We start from the raw sequence: 15,558 nt of genomic DNA, 5'->3' as shown, positions 1-15,558 counted from the left end.
CTTCAAACTGAAAACAAAAAAATAAAAAGTGTTTCTTTCGTTGTAGTCCACAAGTTTTATAACATTTCTATCATTGGAAATAATAATATGATTGAAAATAAAAATATTTCTACTTACAAAATCTTTTAGAGTGCCAATCCATTTCTTATCAACTCCGTGTAGAATGACAAATGAATAAAATTTCCGTTTTTAATTGCTTTTATAGATAACCTTATCTTGTCTGATGTCATATTTTATTCTTCTATGACGTCATAAAGGATATTTTTCAGGGATCTTGATGGGTATCCTTTTTGATGGCATTCCTTTTTATGACGTCATCAAGTATGCACAGTAACACACAAATACAAGATAGCAAATAAGATAATAAACGAACAAACATGATCTACCACAGAGTTTTCTTAGCATAAAAAAAAACATGTGGCCGCTGGCTCCTCCATTGAGTTTAGGTTAGATTGTCTAACTTATTATTCAAAATCCAGTAAAATAGAAAAAAAAATTAAATACACAATTATCCCTAAAAATTCTCTTTCTACTCAATGTATCTTCTCCATCCTTTTTTCTCTCTTGCACCCTCCAGCTACAGGTAAATAGCATTATTGCTTGCGATTTTCTCTTTTTTCATTATGGACTATTTTGAGCTTTTTATTCTTCCCTTTATGATATTCACCTGTTATTCTTTTTTTTTTTATGAATGTTATTATACCAGAGACAAAAAGGAGAGAGAAAGAGGGGTCTGGAAGAGAGTAAGAGTGAGAGATGAAAGCGAGAATGATAGATAATGTATAAAATAAGAAGGAGGGGATTAAACAACATACAGTGAGAGAGGGTAAAAGTGATAGACAGAAACTTAATAAGAATTTGCTCACTTAGTGACGTAATTTCAAAGTTTGACAAATAAAACAATTAAAATGGAAGTGTTTTTTTATAAAAATAACTCAATCTAAAAACTGATGAACATTTTAACATGTATTTGGATGTTAAGTTTGTGGAGGAGCACCACAGTTCTTCCTTCTTCATCCCCAGGAGGCGGTTTTCCGGTATATCGGAAATGGCGAGGGACAGGACTCTGCCCGCAATTGCTTCCCAGGCACCTAGTATGGGTTTTATATCTGCCCCCTCTATGTATTGTCTGTACTTTGTCAGGTACAGGTCTCTATACTCTTAAGAGGACACTAGTTTTTCTACGGTCTTCCCCACGCAGACCCTCTTGGTGGTGTTGGTGTTGGTATCGGGTCTTTGGTGGGGTTAGATTGTTTTTGGTCTTTTATAGAGGTCGGCCCTGCCTTTTTATTGGCGACGCTTCCTGCCTTCCCAGATTTTTTAGTCTGTCTTTTTGTGGGAGTGTCGCTTTTTTAGGGGGCGGCTCCCTTTTCAGTGTCTTTTGGGCCTGACTCTCCTTGGTTAGACTCTTTTTCAGGAGCAGCTTCCTGTTTTGAGGAGTCGGCCTCTTGGAGAGCATGATCATTTTTGTTTACTTTGAGGCCATCTGCCCTTTTCTCGTTTGTGAGGTCCAGGCAGTATGCCCCCTCATTTTCTTGATCTGCTCTCTTTTTGGGGGATCAGCCCTCCTAGGGAGAGCTGTCCCCTTTATTGTCCTTTTAGCCTGGTACCGCCTCCTTTTTGTGGTCGTTGTGAGATGCTACGACCGATTTTGTTTTTGCTCCCTTTGGGGGGAGTCTCCCTTGGGGAGAGTTGTTGATAAATTTTCCCACTCTTTGGGAGTGTCCAATAATGTCATATCCGGGCGGTACGCCCCGTCCATAGTTGTTATTTTTGCTCCTCCTGTTGGGAGAGTCGTCCTCTTGGGGAGCAATAGCCCTCTGGCTGGAGGTATCCATATAAATGGCCCCGGGTTGGAGGTTTCCCTTTTGGTTCATCAAACAGAGTGACGTAGAGACGGCGTCCAAAGTAGGGAGCCGACTTTGGCGGCAAAAAGAAGTGGCGCAAAAAGGTGGGAAGAGGGGAGATAGAACTAAGAGAGGGAGTGGGAAGTTAGTGGAGGGAAGAGAGAAAGTGTTTCTGACTCTCTCGCAGGAAGGTCATAAATTATCAGCTCAGATCCCCCCGCGAGGGGGGAGAGCTGAGAAAGACAGACAAAGTTGGGGTACGGATAGAACGCTACCCAAACAAAAAGCTTGTCAGAGTGTTCCGAGCACAAGAATGTGTCGCCAGAACAGCACTGCCTCACCCGATATATGTAGATACTACACTTAGATTTTGGCCAAAAGGCAAGAAAAGGGTATTTATTTGCTCCCCCACCAACCAAATAAGGAACAAGGCCGATTTTTAATGTGAGGAATGAAGGGGAAATGGGGAACACCTCCCCGGGGAGTAGGGGAGCTGGATAGTGACAATTGGCATGATTTTCTAGTTATAAATACAATTGCAATTTTTTTAATTTGTTGCTACTGTGAAAAACAGCTTTACATAAATGTCTGAAACTTTATAATAAAGAATATACATCTAAAAAAAAACAAGAAGGTCTCCAGAGAATTGCTGCAACTATGTTTTGTATTGACATCAATATCATTCCCTTCTCTTAAAAAAAAAAAGGGAGAACTGATTAACCAGAATCAGATATTGATTTTGTAGGTAGAAAACTATTGATAACAAAAAATGTAAGAAAGAGACTGACTTTATGTATCAATTCTGTTCGATTTTGGGATAAAAGTAAAAATTATTAATTAAAATAAGATAAACTGTTCTGCTGACCTACTTTCCAGCTAATTACAATGTTCATCTTCAAGTCCAATGTAAACAAGTTCCTGTTGACCCGCTCCCTGCATAATCCATATCTACCCTTTGTCCATCATTAAGTATTAATACGCTGTTGTCTCAGTAACTGGCGTACACTAATTAGCTCTTATCCTCGAGTAGACTTAGGTCCTTGATAAGTTATGGACCTGAGTAAGAAAAACAATTGAAAATTTGAAAAGAAAAATAAATTTTTCCCACATTCACATCCATTTCAATAATGCATGTTCCAAAATATTTATAAATGTTAAAGTTCGTACATCGTGACAATTTTCATTGGTTTCAAACAATAAAATTTAATGATTATTTAATGAGTTACGAAAATATCAGAATTTTGACTTTGTTTAAAAAAAGTAATTAAAAAAATATCAATTTTGTGTAAAAAAAACTGTTTTTTTTATGTTATAATGGTTTTCCTAAATTTTTTATTTGTTATGAGAAAAATCTCCACTTTGTGTGAAAAAAACCCTTCTATTTTGCATTATTATAATTTTCTTATACGTATTTTAATTCAATGAATGTGTAACAAAAACTTTCTCAGCAACAACAAAAAAATAACGCATTTGTTGTTGTTGAAATTTGTTGTGATTTTCAATTCGGGTCGGAAATTGTATTTGTTTGTCCCCTTGCGACGCACTCGCTATATTCTTAAAACTGAAAAAAAAAAAAAGTGTTTCTTTCGTTGTAGTCCACAAGTTTTATAACATTTCTATCATTGGAAATAATAATATGATTGAAAATAAAAATATTTCTACTTACAAAATCTTTTAGAGTGCCAATCCATTTCTTATCAAATCCGTGTATAATGACGAATGAATAAAATTTCAGTTTTTAATTGCTTTTATAGATAACCTTATCTTCTGTGATGTCATAATTTATTCTTCTATGACGTCATAAACGATATTTTTCAGGTCTCTTTATGAATATCCTTTTTGATGGCATTCCTTTTTATGACGTCATCAAGTATGCACGGTAACACACAAATACAAGATAGCAAATAAGATAATAAACGAACAAACATGATCTACCACAGAGTTTTCTTAGCATAAAAAAAACATGTGGCCGCTGAAGAGGTACGTCTGGGGACTTATTACATTTCATTTTTGTCTTAATTGATACAACGGAGTGAACGGAAGATCCTAGAGGAGACAAAACAGAAACTGAACATAGTTCAGGGCAAGTTGTGAGAAAAAGGTCTAGTAGACTCGCATACTGGCCGTCATTGTCGGGCACACGGGTGGGTTCATGAACAATCTGAGTGAGGTCATAAGCAATGGAGAAATCATGCCAGGACCTACCCTCATCATCGGTCTTGTTTGCGTGGGTCAACTATTCGACGTTGTGAACATTGAAGTCTCCACATACGTGAATGTTAGCTGAAGGATAAGCCGATAGGACTTGGTCAATTTTCTCAGATATGCTTTTAAAGATAGTAACTCCGCTGTTGTGGGGGCGATAGAGAGTAAATATAAATGCAGTAGTGTGAGCTAATGCAACCTGGAAGCACATATAGGGTAAGTTAGGATCTTCTCTAGAGATGTCCCTACCACATGGAAAGCCATCTTTAATATAGGCACATATTCCATGCCCATGGCGATCTTGGGGGTCAGATTTAGAAGTTAAGTTAGAGTATCCTTTCACTGCGAACTCTTCTAGGGAAATAGCCTGTCCAATCCCAGTTTTGCTTAAAAATAAAAGGTCTGGTTTAGTCTCCTGTAATTGTGTTTCAACCTCTGGAAGATTAGAATGTAGACCCCTGATGTTGGAGAAGGAGACATGGTAGTAGGGGTCTACGTTGGAAGTTGGAGAACCGGGTTTAATTGTGTATTTTTCTTGAAACTTAGCATGATGGAATTTTGGAATTTATGGACTAGGTCATCAGATTTGCTTTAAGCAGGACAGTGAGGGGAAACTAAGAGAGAAAAAGAAACGAAGAATTTTCTTTTTGTAGAACATGATAAGGTAAAGCCATAACAATTATCCACTGATATGGCATCGAGAGGCCCCACCAGAAGCTACTGCATGGTCCAGAATCCATTCATCAAATGGCAATACACCAGCCCCAGTACCTTGCACCTGCTGATAGGACAGCCTCCTTAGTGGTTAATCCAAGGTTGAGGTCCCTGACTATCAGGTGGATAACGTCAGCCCAGATAAAACATTTACCTTCAGCACCCTTACGAGTGACATGGCTACAAGGATAGACATAGAAACGGAAAATTTCCGCCATCTCTGCCAACTGTTCGCACAAAACACTGCCAACCTAGAAAACAGCTTTTTCTTCTACCTTAGTCAGAAAAATCACTCATTAAAAAAATGAGGACTGAGGGACAAATAAGGAGAAGCGAGAGTAATGCGAGCTGCCAATAACGCATCCACAATGTGTTTTCTACTCTCCATTAAAAAAAAAAAATTATTAAGTATTCTACTTAATAAAAGTCCAATGGACGTGTTTAAGGGAATATATGGTGATAGATTCCCCTCTCACGAACTAAAAATGAATCCAATTACCTAATCTATTTTTGCAATCAACTTGGTAGATAAATAAACATTTATGGACGAGAAAAACGCTAGCATTTAATGAAACAGAAATACATAAATTAAATACTGAAATAAAATGTAGTTATTAATATTTGAATCTAAAGATAAAAAGTAGGATTAATATAGAAGCAACAAATCGAAAAAAAAAACACTTTCGTCTCCAAAATGCAAACTGTAGTAAATAATTTTATTTTTAATAACATCAGCGTGTGAAAGACTTTCTTTTTTTTTTAAATTAACCGTTAAAAGAAAAGCCTGATCTTATTCAGGACTTTAGCTAGTCACGTTTTAAGAAACTTTACTTTAAGATAGCAAATAAGATAATAAACGAACAAACATGATCTACCACAGAGTTTTCTTAGCATAAAAAAAACATGTGGCCGCTGACTCCTCCATTGAGTTTAGGTTAGATTGTCTAACTTATTATTCAAAATCCAGTAAAATAGAAAAAAAAATTAAATAGACAATTATCCCTAAAAATTCTCTTTGTACTCAATGTATCTTCTTTTTTTTTTTTACACAGTGGTCACCACTTATCAAGGCCCGGAAGCCACTCAGGGATAAGGGTTATTGCAAGTACATTACGTTAGTGTGGAGATTGGATGAAGTGTTTACTTAAGGGGATTGTTCATTAGGAATTTGTTGATGTTGGACTTGAAGACATCTAAGTTGTAGTCAGGTGGGAAACAGGCAGACGGAACAGAGTTCCACAGGCGTGCAGTTCTAAGAAAGAAGCTTTGTTCATGGAATCCACGTTTTGATTTAGGCACAGATAAAGAGTGGGGGAAAATTTTTCACAGTGGAATCAGCTTGACGGGTGTTTTTCATGAAAGATTGGCGAGGGGGTCTAGAGATTGGAGTTCAGACGAGCACCTGCCATGGAAATAACGATAAAACAAGGATAGGCTCGCAACGTCTCTTCTGTAGGAGAGAGGCTGCAGGGTAGAGAAAAGGGCATCCCACACTAAGCCACAAATTTTTTTTTGTACTCTGTCAAAGCAGGATAGGCTTTTTTGCAGCTCCTGCCCAGATACGGCAGCAGTATTCCATCCTTGGAGGTATTGGCTTTTATATAGATAGAGAATTGCATCAATAGTGAGATATCTTCTGGAGCGGTAGAAGGATCCCACCATCTTTCCAGCGACCTTGGCAACAGACTTGATGTATGTGTTCCATTTCAGATCAGGAGTAAAGGTCGAACCCAGAAGCTTGTCAAAACACGGGGCTTCTCCTAGACGAGAGCCATTCATTTCAATTGATGCCAGATGGGGATTAGAGCGTTGATGATGTAAAGATAGGAGTTTGGTTTTAGATGCATTAAAGGTAACCAGCCACGTCTTCCCCCACTGAACCACGCGTTCGAGATCAGAGGAAAGAGAATCAGAGAGAACTTTGTCATTTACAGCCTTTGATGTGTTGCCGTAGATGGTCGTGTCATCAGCATAGATGTCAACGAATGATTTAAGTATGTGTTTAGGGAGGTCATTGATGTAGATCAGGAAGAGAGTTGGGCCCAGGATTGACCCTTGAGGGACTCCAGCATTAATACTGCAGGCCTCTGATTTTTGTCCATCGACCACTACTCTTATGAGCCTATCAGAGAGAAATGATTTAATAATTGAGAAAACATTTCCAGTTATACCATAGCTAGAAATCTTGTGAAGTAGGTCCTTATGCCATACCTTGTCAAAGGCTTTTGATATGTCAAGAGCAATTGCCCTAGAAAGGACGCCTTTGTCAAGACATTCATTAATCCTGTGAGATATAACCGTTAGCACATCTGCGGTAGATCTTGCAGAACGGAAACCATATTGTGTGTCACTAAGAAGATTGTTTCTGCTGAGGTGGTTTACTGTTTCTCTATTTAATATGGATTCCAGCAACTTACTTATAACACACAGGAGGCTTATTGGTCTGTACTGAGAGAGAGATGACTTATCACCTGAATTCTTAAATACAGGGCAAACTGATGAGGTCTTCCAGGGAGTCGGAAAGCACTTCTTCTTAAGGCAGCGCTTAAACAGTTTCGTAAGTATGGGAGCAAGTTCTGGTTGAAGCTTTTTTAACACTATAGTTGGGATGCCGTCAGGGCCAGTTTCTTTACTGGAATCAAGGTTCTTGATTAGCTTGGCGACCTCATGCACGGATATTTGTATGTTACCTAGCGTGTTCTGTGTTATAGGAGGAAATATGGGGAGTTGATGGCCTTCGTCGCATAGGGTAGAATTAGCTGCAAAGTTCTTTGCAAATAGTTTGGCCTTGTCTGATGCTGACCAGATGACCTCTGGTCCATTGATAATGGTTGGGATAGAACGCATACTTCTGTTCAGGATCCTATTTGTTATTTGCCAAAACTGGTGGGAACCAAGCCGCTGATCAGTTACCTTGGATTTAACAGACTGGGCATATAGCTCTCTTGCATTTTTTACACAATACGGTTTTCGTTCTGCAAGATCTACCGCAGATGTGCTAACGGTAATATCTCACAGGATTAGTGAATCCCTTGACAAAGGCTTCCTTTCTAGGGCAATTGCTCTTGACATATCCAAGGCCTTCGACAAGGTATGGAATAAGGGCCTACTTCACAGGATTTCCAGCTACGGTATAACTGAAAATGTTTTCTCAATCATTAAATCATTTCTCTCCAATAGGCTCATAAGAGTAGTGGTCAATGGAAAAAAAAAAAAAAGTGTTTCTTTCGTTGTAGTACACAAGTTTTATAACATTTCTATCATTGGAAATAATATGATTGAAAATAGAAATATTTCTACTTACAAAATCTTTTAGAGTGCCAATCCATTTCTTATCAAATCCGTGTAGAATGACAAATGAATAAAATTTCAGTTTTTAATTGCTTTTATAGATAACCTTATCTTCTGTGATGTCATAATTTATTCTTCTATGACGTCATAAAGGATATTTTTCAGGTCTCTTGATGGATATCCTTTTTGATGGCATTCCTTTTTATGACGTTATCAAGTATATACAGTAACACACAAATAAAAGATAGCAAAAAAGATAATAAACGAACAAACATGATCTACCACAGAGTTTTCTTAGCATAAAAAAAAAACATGTGGCCGCTGGCTCCTCCATTGAGTTTAGCTTAGATTGTCTAACTTATTATTCAAAATCCAGTAAAATAGAAAAAAAATTAAATACACAATTATCCCTAAAAATTATCTTTGTACTCAATGTATCTTCTTCATGCTCTTTTTCTCTCTTTCACTCTCCAGCTACGGATAAATAGAATTATTGCTTGTGATTTTCTCTTTTTTCATTATGGACTATTTTGAGCTTTTTATTCTTCCCTTTATTTATGTACTTCACCTGTTATTCTTTTTTTTTTATGAATGTTATTATACCAGAGACAAAAAGGAGAGAGAGAAAGAGAGAGAGAGAGAGAGAGAGAAAGAGAGAGAGAGAGAGAGAGGGGGTCTGGAAGAGAGTAAGAGTGAGAGATGAAAGCGAGAATGATAGGTAATGTATAAAATAAGAAGGAGGAGATTAAACAACATACAGTGAGAGAGGGTAAAAGTGATAGACAGAAACTTAATAAGAAATTGCTTAAATTGCTGATTAAAACCATTCTCCATTGAGTAATACAGGTTTTATAGATAGATAGATTGATAAATAGATAGATAGATAGATAGATAGATAGATAGATAGATCATGATTTTCTAGTTATAAATACAATTGCAATTTTTTAAATCTGTTGCTACTGTGAAAAACAGCTTTACATAAATGTCTGAAACTTTGTAATAAAGAATATACATCCAAAAAAAGAAGAACGCCTCCAGAGAATTGCAGCAACTATGCTTTGTATTGATATCAACATCATTCCCTTCTCTTAAAAAAAGGGAGAACTGGTTAACCAAAATCAGAGATTGATTTTGTAGGAAGAAAGCTATCGATGACAAAAAATGTAAGAAAGAGACTGAATTTATATATTAATTCTGATCGATTTTTTGGATTAAATCGAATTATTAATTAAAAAAAAAACTGTTCTGCTGACCTGCTTTCCAGCTAATTACAATGTTCATCTTCAAGTCCAATGTAAACAAGTTCCTGTTGACCCGCCCTCTGCATAATCCATTTCTACCCTTTTTCCATCATTAAGTATTAATACGCTGTTGTCTCAGTAACTGGCGTATCCTAACTAGCTCTTATCCTCGAGTAAACTTCGGGCTTTTATAAGTGATGAAACCTGAGTAGGAAAAAAAATTGAAAATTTGGCAAAAAGGAAATTTTACTTAAAATCCATATCCATTTCAATAATGCATGTTCCAAAATATTTATAAATGTTAAAGTTCGTACATTGTGACAATTTTCATTCATTGCAAACAATAAAATTTAATGATTACGAAATTTTCAGAATTTTAATTTGTTTAAAAAAGTAATTAAAAAAATATCGATTTTGTGTAAAAAATGTGTAGTTTTGTGTTATCATGGTTTACTTAAATTTATTATTTGTTATGAAAAAAAATCACCACTTTGAATTAAAAAAGCTTCTATTTTGCGTTATTATAATTTTCTCATATGTATTTTAATTCAATGAATGTATAAGAAAAAATTTCTCAAGAAAAACAAAAAAAAAATAACGCATTTGTTGTTGTTGAAATTTGTTGTGATTTTCAATTCGGGTCGGAAATTGTATTTGTTTGTCCCCTTGAGATGCACTCTCCATATTCTTCAAACTGAAAACAACAACAACAAAAAAGTGTTTCTTTCGTTGTAGTACACAAGTTTTATAACATTTCTATCATTGTAAATAATAATATGATTGAAAATAAAAATATTTCTACTTACAAAATCTTTTAGAGTGCCAATCCATTTCTTATCAAATCCGTGTAGAATGACAAATGAATAAAATTTCAGTTTTTAATTGCTTTTATAGATAACCTTATCTTCTGTGATGTCATAATTTATTCTTCTATGACGTCATAAACGATATTTTTCAGGTCTCTTGATGGATATCCTTTTTGATGGCATTCCTTTTTATGACGTTATCAAGTATATACAGTAACACACAAATAAAAGATAGCAAAAAAGATAATAAACAAACAAACATGATCTACCACAGAGTTTTCTTAGCATAAAAAAAAAACATGTGGCCGCTGGCTCCTCCATTGAATTTAGCTTAGATTGTCTAACTTATTATTCAAAATCCAGTAAAATAGAAAAAAAAAATTAAATACACAATTATCCCTAAAAATTCTCTTTGTACTCAATGTATCTTCTCCATGCTCTTTTTCTCTCTTTCACTCTCCAGCTACGGATAAATAGAATTATTGCTTGTGATTTTCTCTTTTTTCATTATGGACTATATTGAGCTTTATATTCTCCCCTTTATTTATGTACTTCACCTGTTATTCTTTTTTTTTATGAATGTTATTATACCAGAGACAAAAAGGAGAGAGAGAGAGAGAAAGAGAGAGAGAGCGAGAGAGAGAGAGAGAGAGAGAGAGAGAGAGAGAGAGAGGTCTGGAAGAGAGTAAGAGTGAGAGATGAAAGCGAGAATGATAGATAATGTATAAAATAAGAAGGAGGGGATTAAACAACATACAGTGAGAGAGGGTAAAAGTGATAGACAGAAACTTAATAAGAAATTGCTTAAATTGCTGATTAATACCATTCTCCATTGAGTAATACAGGTTTTATAGATAGATAGATAGATAGATAGATAGAGGGATCATGATTTTCTAGTTATAAATACAATTGCAATTTTTTAAATCTGTTGCTACTGTGAAAAACAGCTTTACATAAATGTCTGAAACTTTGTAATAAAGAATATACATCTAAAAAAAGAAGAACGCCTCAAGAGAATTGCTGCAACTATGTTTTGTATTGACATCAATATAATTCCCTTCTCTTAAAAAAAGGGAGAACTGATTAACCAGAATCAGAGATTGATTTTGTAGGAAGAAAGCTATCGATGACAAAAAATGCTAGAAAGAGACTGAATTTATATATTAATTCTGTTCGATTTTTTGGATTAAATCGAATTATTAATTAAAATAAGAAAAACTGTTCTGCTGACCTGCTTTCCAGCTAATTACAATGTTCATCTTCAAGTCCAATGTAAACAAGTTCCTGTTGACACGCCCTCTGCATTATCCATTTCTACCCTTTTTCCATCATTAAGTATTAATACACGGTTGTCTCAGTAACTGGCGTACCCTAACTAGCTCTTATCCTCGAGTAAACTTCGGGCTTTGATAAGTGATGGAACCTGAGTAGGAAAAAATAATTGAAAATTTGGAAAAAAGGAAATTTTTCTTAAAATCCACATCTATTTAAATAATGCATGTTCCAAAATATTTATAAATGTTAAAGTTCGTACATTGCGACAATTTTCATTCATTGCAAACAATAAAATTTAAGGTACTTGTGCATTTAACGAACCAGACGTAACTCAGCATTTGCTCGGCTTTGTCCGGCGCATGACGTCAACAGCCGGATAAAACCGAGCGTTGGCGATAAAATAAAAACAACGCTACAACAAAAATAACTGTACAATGAAATTGTAAAATGTAGAAACATAAAAAAAAATAAGTAAAAAGCAAAAACCTACCGTTCATTTGTTTTTTTTTATTATTATTGTTTGAAATTGTTTTCTGTTTTCAAAATAAATACATATAAAACAAGTTTTGTTAAATAATAGGAAACTTTTTTTTTTTTTGTCTGAACTGGTTTGTTTTTTTTTTCAATTTTTAATATAAAAAAAACATTGTCTATGTCTTAAACACGTAAAAGTTAATATATATTTTTTTTTTCAACTCTTTATGTCAAATAAATGGAAAAAGTCTAAAAATAAGGGCAATAAAAAGCATGGGGGGGCGTACAAGGATTATTTGTACATTTTTTTTGTTCGCCAGAAACAAGGATTTCTTTTTATTTATTAGTGAAAGGAGGGATTCGGGGTTCCTATTTGGTACAGTGACCAAGAAACCCTCCTTTTCGGCGGGGGTCGTATCCAGACCAGTGTCAGAAGTCTGCCGACGTTGTGTTTTTTGCGGTTAAAAACGGACTCGTCGATTTCTACCGTATGGCCTGGGCGTCCAATCTGCCGGGGATTCCTAAGAAAATAGTCCCTGCATATATCACGGAGGAAATTTTTACAATCCACAATTGTGTGGCGAGAACCTAACCCACATTCGCGATGGAGATTTTTTGTAGATGCCATCTCGAACGCCCATAAGTATATTATTTTTATTATACATGCGATGGTTAGTCGGGATTTTTAGAAGAAGGTCCCAATCCTAATGGAGGTCCATCGACGACATGTTACACTTCTACACCTCCAACCGTAAACGTCAGAAAGGCTTGTTGCTTGTTCTCTTTGCAAGTAAACAATCCTGGCCAAAATGTAAACACCTTTTCTCTTCTGCCAACAATTTCCGTTGCTGGCAAAAGTTTAGTGCAGCCTCTAGGGTCTGGAGCTGGTCCGCAAGGTTTGTAATATTCATTATTATTTCGTCGGTTATCTTTTTAAAACAATTTTTTTTTTTAATTCTCTTCAAATAAGCGTTTCTTGAGTTATGACACTCTTCCAATTGATAGCGAAATTCTCGTCTGCTTAATCGGCAAAGCTCGGTTTTATCCGGCTGTTGACGTCATGCGTCGGACAAAGCCGAACAAATGCTGAGTACCAAATTTAATGATTATTTAATCAGTTACGAAAATTTCAGAATTTTAATTTCTTTAAAAAAGTAATTGAAAAATATCGATTTTGTGTAAAAAAATTTGTATTTTTGTGTTATCATGGTTTACTTAAATTTATTATTTGTTATGAAAAAAATCTCCACTTTGAATTAAAAAAGCTTCTATTTTGCGTTATTATAATTTTCTTATACGTATTTTAATTCAATGAATGTATAAGAAAAAATTTCTCCAGAAAAACAAAAAAAAAAATAACGCATTTGTTGTTGTTGAAATTTGTTGTGATTTTCAATTCGGGTCGGAAACTGTATTTGTTTGTCCCCTTGCGATGCACTCTCCATATTCTTTAAACTGAAAAGAAAAAAAGAAGAAGTGTTTCTTTCGTTGTAGTCCACAAGTTTTATAACATTTCTATCATTAGAAATAATAATATGATTGAAAATAAAAATATTTCTACTTACAAAATCTTTTAGAGTGCCAATCCATTTCTTATCAAATCCGTGTAGAATGACGAATGAATAAAATTTCCGTTTTTAATTGCTTTTATAGATAACCTTATCTTCTGTGATGTCATAATTTATTCTTCTATGACGTCAAAAAGGATAATTTTCAGGCTCTTTTTTGATGGATTTCCTTTTTATGACGACATCAAATTTGCACAGTAACACAGAAATACAATATAGCAAATAAGATAATAAACGAACAAACATGATCTACCACACAGTTTTCTTAGCATAAAAAAAAACATGTGGCCGCTGGCTCCTCCATTGAATTTAGCTTAGATTGTCTAACTTATTATTCAAAATCCAGTAAAATAGAAAAAAAAATTAAATAGACAATTATCCTTAAAAATTCTCTTTGTACTCAATGTATCTTCTCCATCCTTTTTCTCTCTTTCACTCTCCAGCTTCAGGTAAATAGCATTATTGCTTGTGATTTTCTCTTTTTTCATTATGGACTATTTTGAGCTTTTTATTCTTCCCTTTATGATCATCACCTGTTATTCTTTTTTTTTTATGAATGTTATTATACCAGAGACAAAAGAGAGAGAGAGAGAGAAGAGCCTGGAAGAGAGTAAGAGTGAGAGATTAAAGCGAGAATGATAGATAATATATAAAATAAGAAGGAGGGGATTAAACAACATACAGAGAGAGAGAGAGAGGGTAAAAGTGATAGACAGAAACTTAGTGACGTAATTTCAAAGTGCGACAAAAAAAAACCTATTAAAATGGAATTTTTATATAAACATAACTCAATCAAAAAACTGAAGAATATTTTAACATGTATTTGGTTTTGTGAGATTTAAATATATTGGGAAAAATATACTGTTTAAATCGATTTTCCATTGGATTAATACAGGTTTTACCCCGAATGACATCTGAGTTTGAACCGGGGGTCCTCTCGATCTGCAGTACAATGCTCTACCTCCGAGCTACATCCCCGAATGACAATTACGCTCCTATACAACAGAAAATAACCAGCATTATTCTGCCTTTAAAACAACAATTGATTTGATAGCGGCGATTTTCATGATAATACTTTTTGCATTATCGCACAATACAACCACAGATTAGAAAAAGTGGAAGCAATCGGGAAGGGGGTACCAGTGTTGGAACCGGAGATCCTCTCGATCTGCAGACGAACGCTCTACCACTGAGCTACATCCCCGAATGACAATTACGCTCATATACAACAGAAAATACGCACCATTATTCTGCCTTTAAAACAACAACGGATTTGATCGCGGCGATTTTAAATGAGCTTACTTTTTGCATTATCGCAAAATACAACCGCAGACTAGAATAAAGTAAAAACAATCTGGAAGGGGATACCCTCGTTTGAACTGGAGACCTCTCGATCTGCAGTCGAATGCTCTACCATTGAGCTACATCACCGAAAAACAATTACGCTCCAATATAACAGAATATACGACCTATTATTCTGCCTTTAAAACAACAACAGATTTGAGTATTGCTATTGTAAATAATCTTACTTTTTGCATTATCGAATATTACAACCACAGATTAGAAAAAAATATAAACAAATTGAAAGGTGACACCCGGATTTCAACATGGGACCTCTCGATCTGCAGTCGAATGCTCTACTACGGAGCTACATCCCCGCATAGGAATTACGCTACTATGCAACATAAAATACGCACAAATATTCTGCCTTTAAAACAACAACCGATTTGATAGCGGCGATTTTAAATGATCTTACCTTTTGCATTATCGCAAAGTACAGCCACAGATTAGAAAAAAGTAAAAACAATCTTGCAGGGGAAACCCGGGTTTGAACCGGGGACCTCTCGATCTGCAGTCGAATGCTCTACCACTGAGCTACATCCCCGCATGACAATTACGCTTCTATACAAAACAAAATACGCACCATTATTCCACCTTTGAAACAAAAACGGATTTAATAGCGGCGATTTTAAATGATCCTACTTATTGCATTATCGCAAAGTACAGGCACAGATTAGAAAAAAGTAAGAACAATCTTGAAGGGGACACCCGGGTTTGAATCGGGGACCTCTCGATCTGCAGTCGAATGCTCTACCACTGAGCTACATCCCCGCATGACAATTACGCTTCTATACAA

General features: G+C 35.3%; 2 non-coding genes across 2 annotated transcripts; both read right to left on the bottom strand.

Annotated features, from left to right (window-relative positions):
- Positions 1 to 15,234: 15,234 nt before the first annotated feature.
- Positions 15,235 to 15,306, bottom strand: Trnac-gca (transfer RNA cysteine (anticodon GCA)). The gene has a single exon. It is a non-coding gene; the product is annotated as a tRNA-Cys (tRNA).
- Positions 15,307 to 15,461: 155 nt separating this feature from the next.
- Trnac-gca (transfer RNA cysteine (anticodon GCA)) lies at positions 15,462 to 15,533 on the bottom strand. Its single transcript has one exon. It is a non-coding gene; the product is annotated as a tRNA-Cys (tRNA).
- Between the last annotated feature and the right edge of the window lie 25 nt (positions 15,534 to 15,558).

Source organism: Euprymna scolopes, chromosome 18, assembly GCF_053919585.1.
Source record: "Euprymna scolopes isolate OS-2025 chromosome 18, ASM5391958v1, whole genome shotgun sequence".
Lineage (NCBI taxonomy): Eukaryota > Metazoa > Mollusca > Cephalopoda > Sepiida > Sepiolidae > Euprymna > Euprymna scolopes.
The sequence above is the reverse complement of the archived record's forward strand: the minus strand, read 5'-3'. Positions and strand labels throughout refer to the sequence as shown.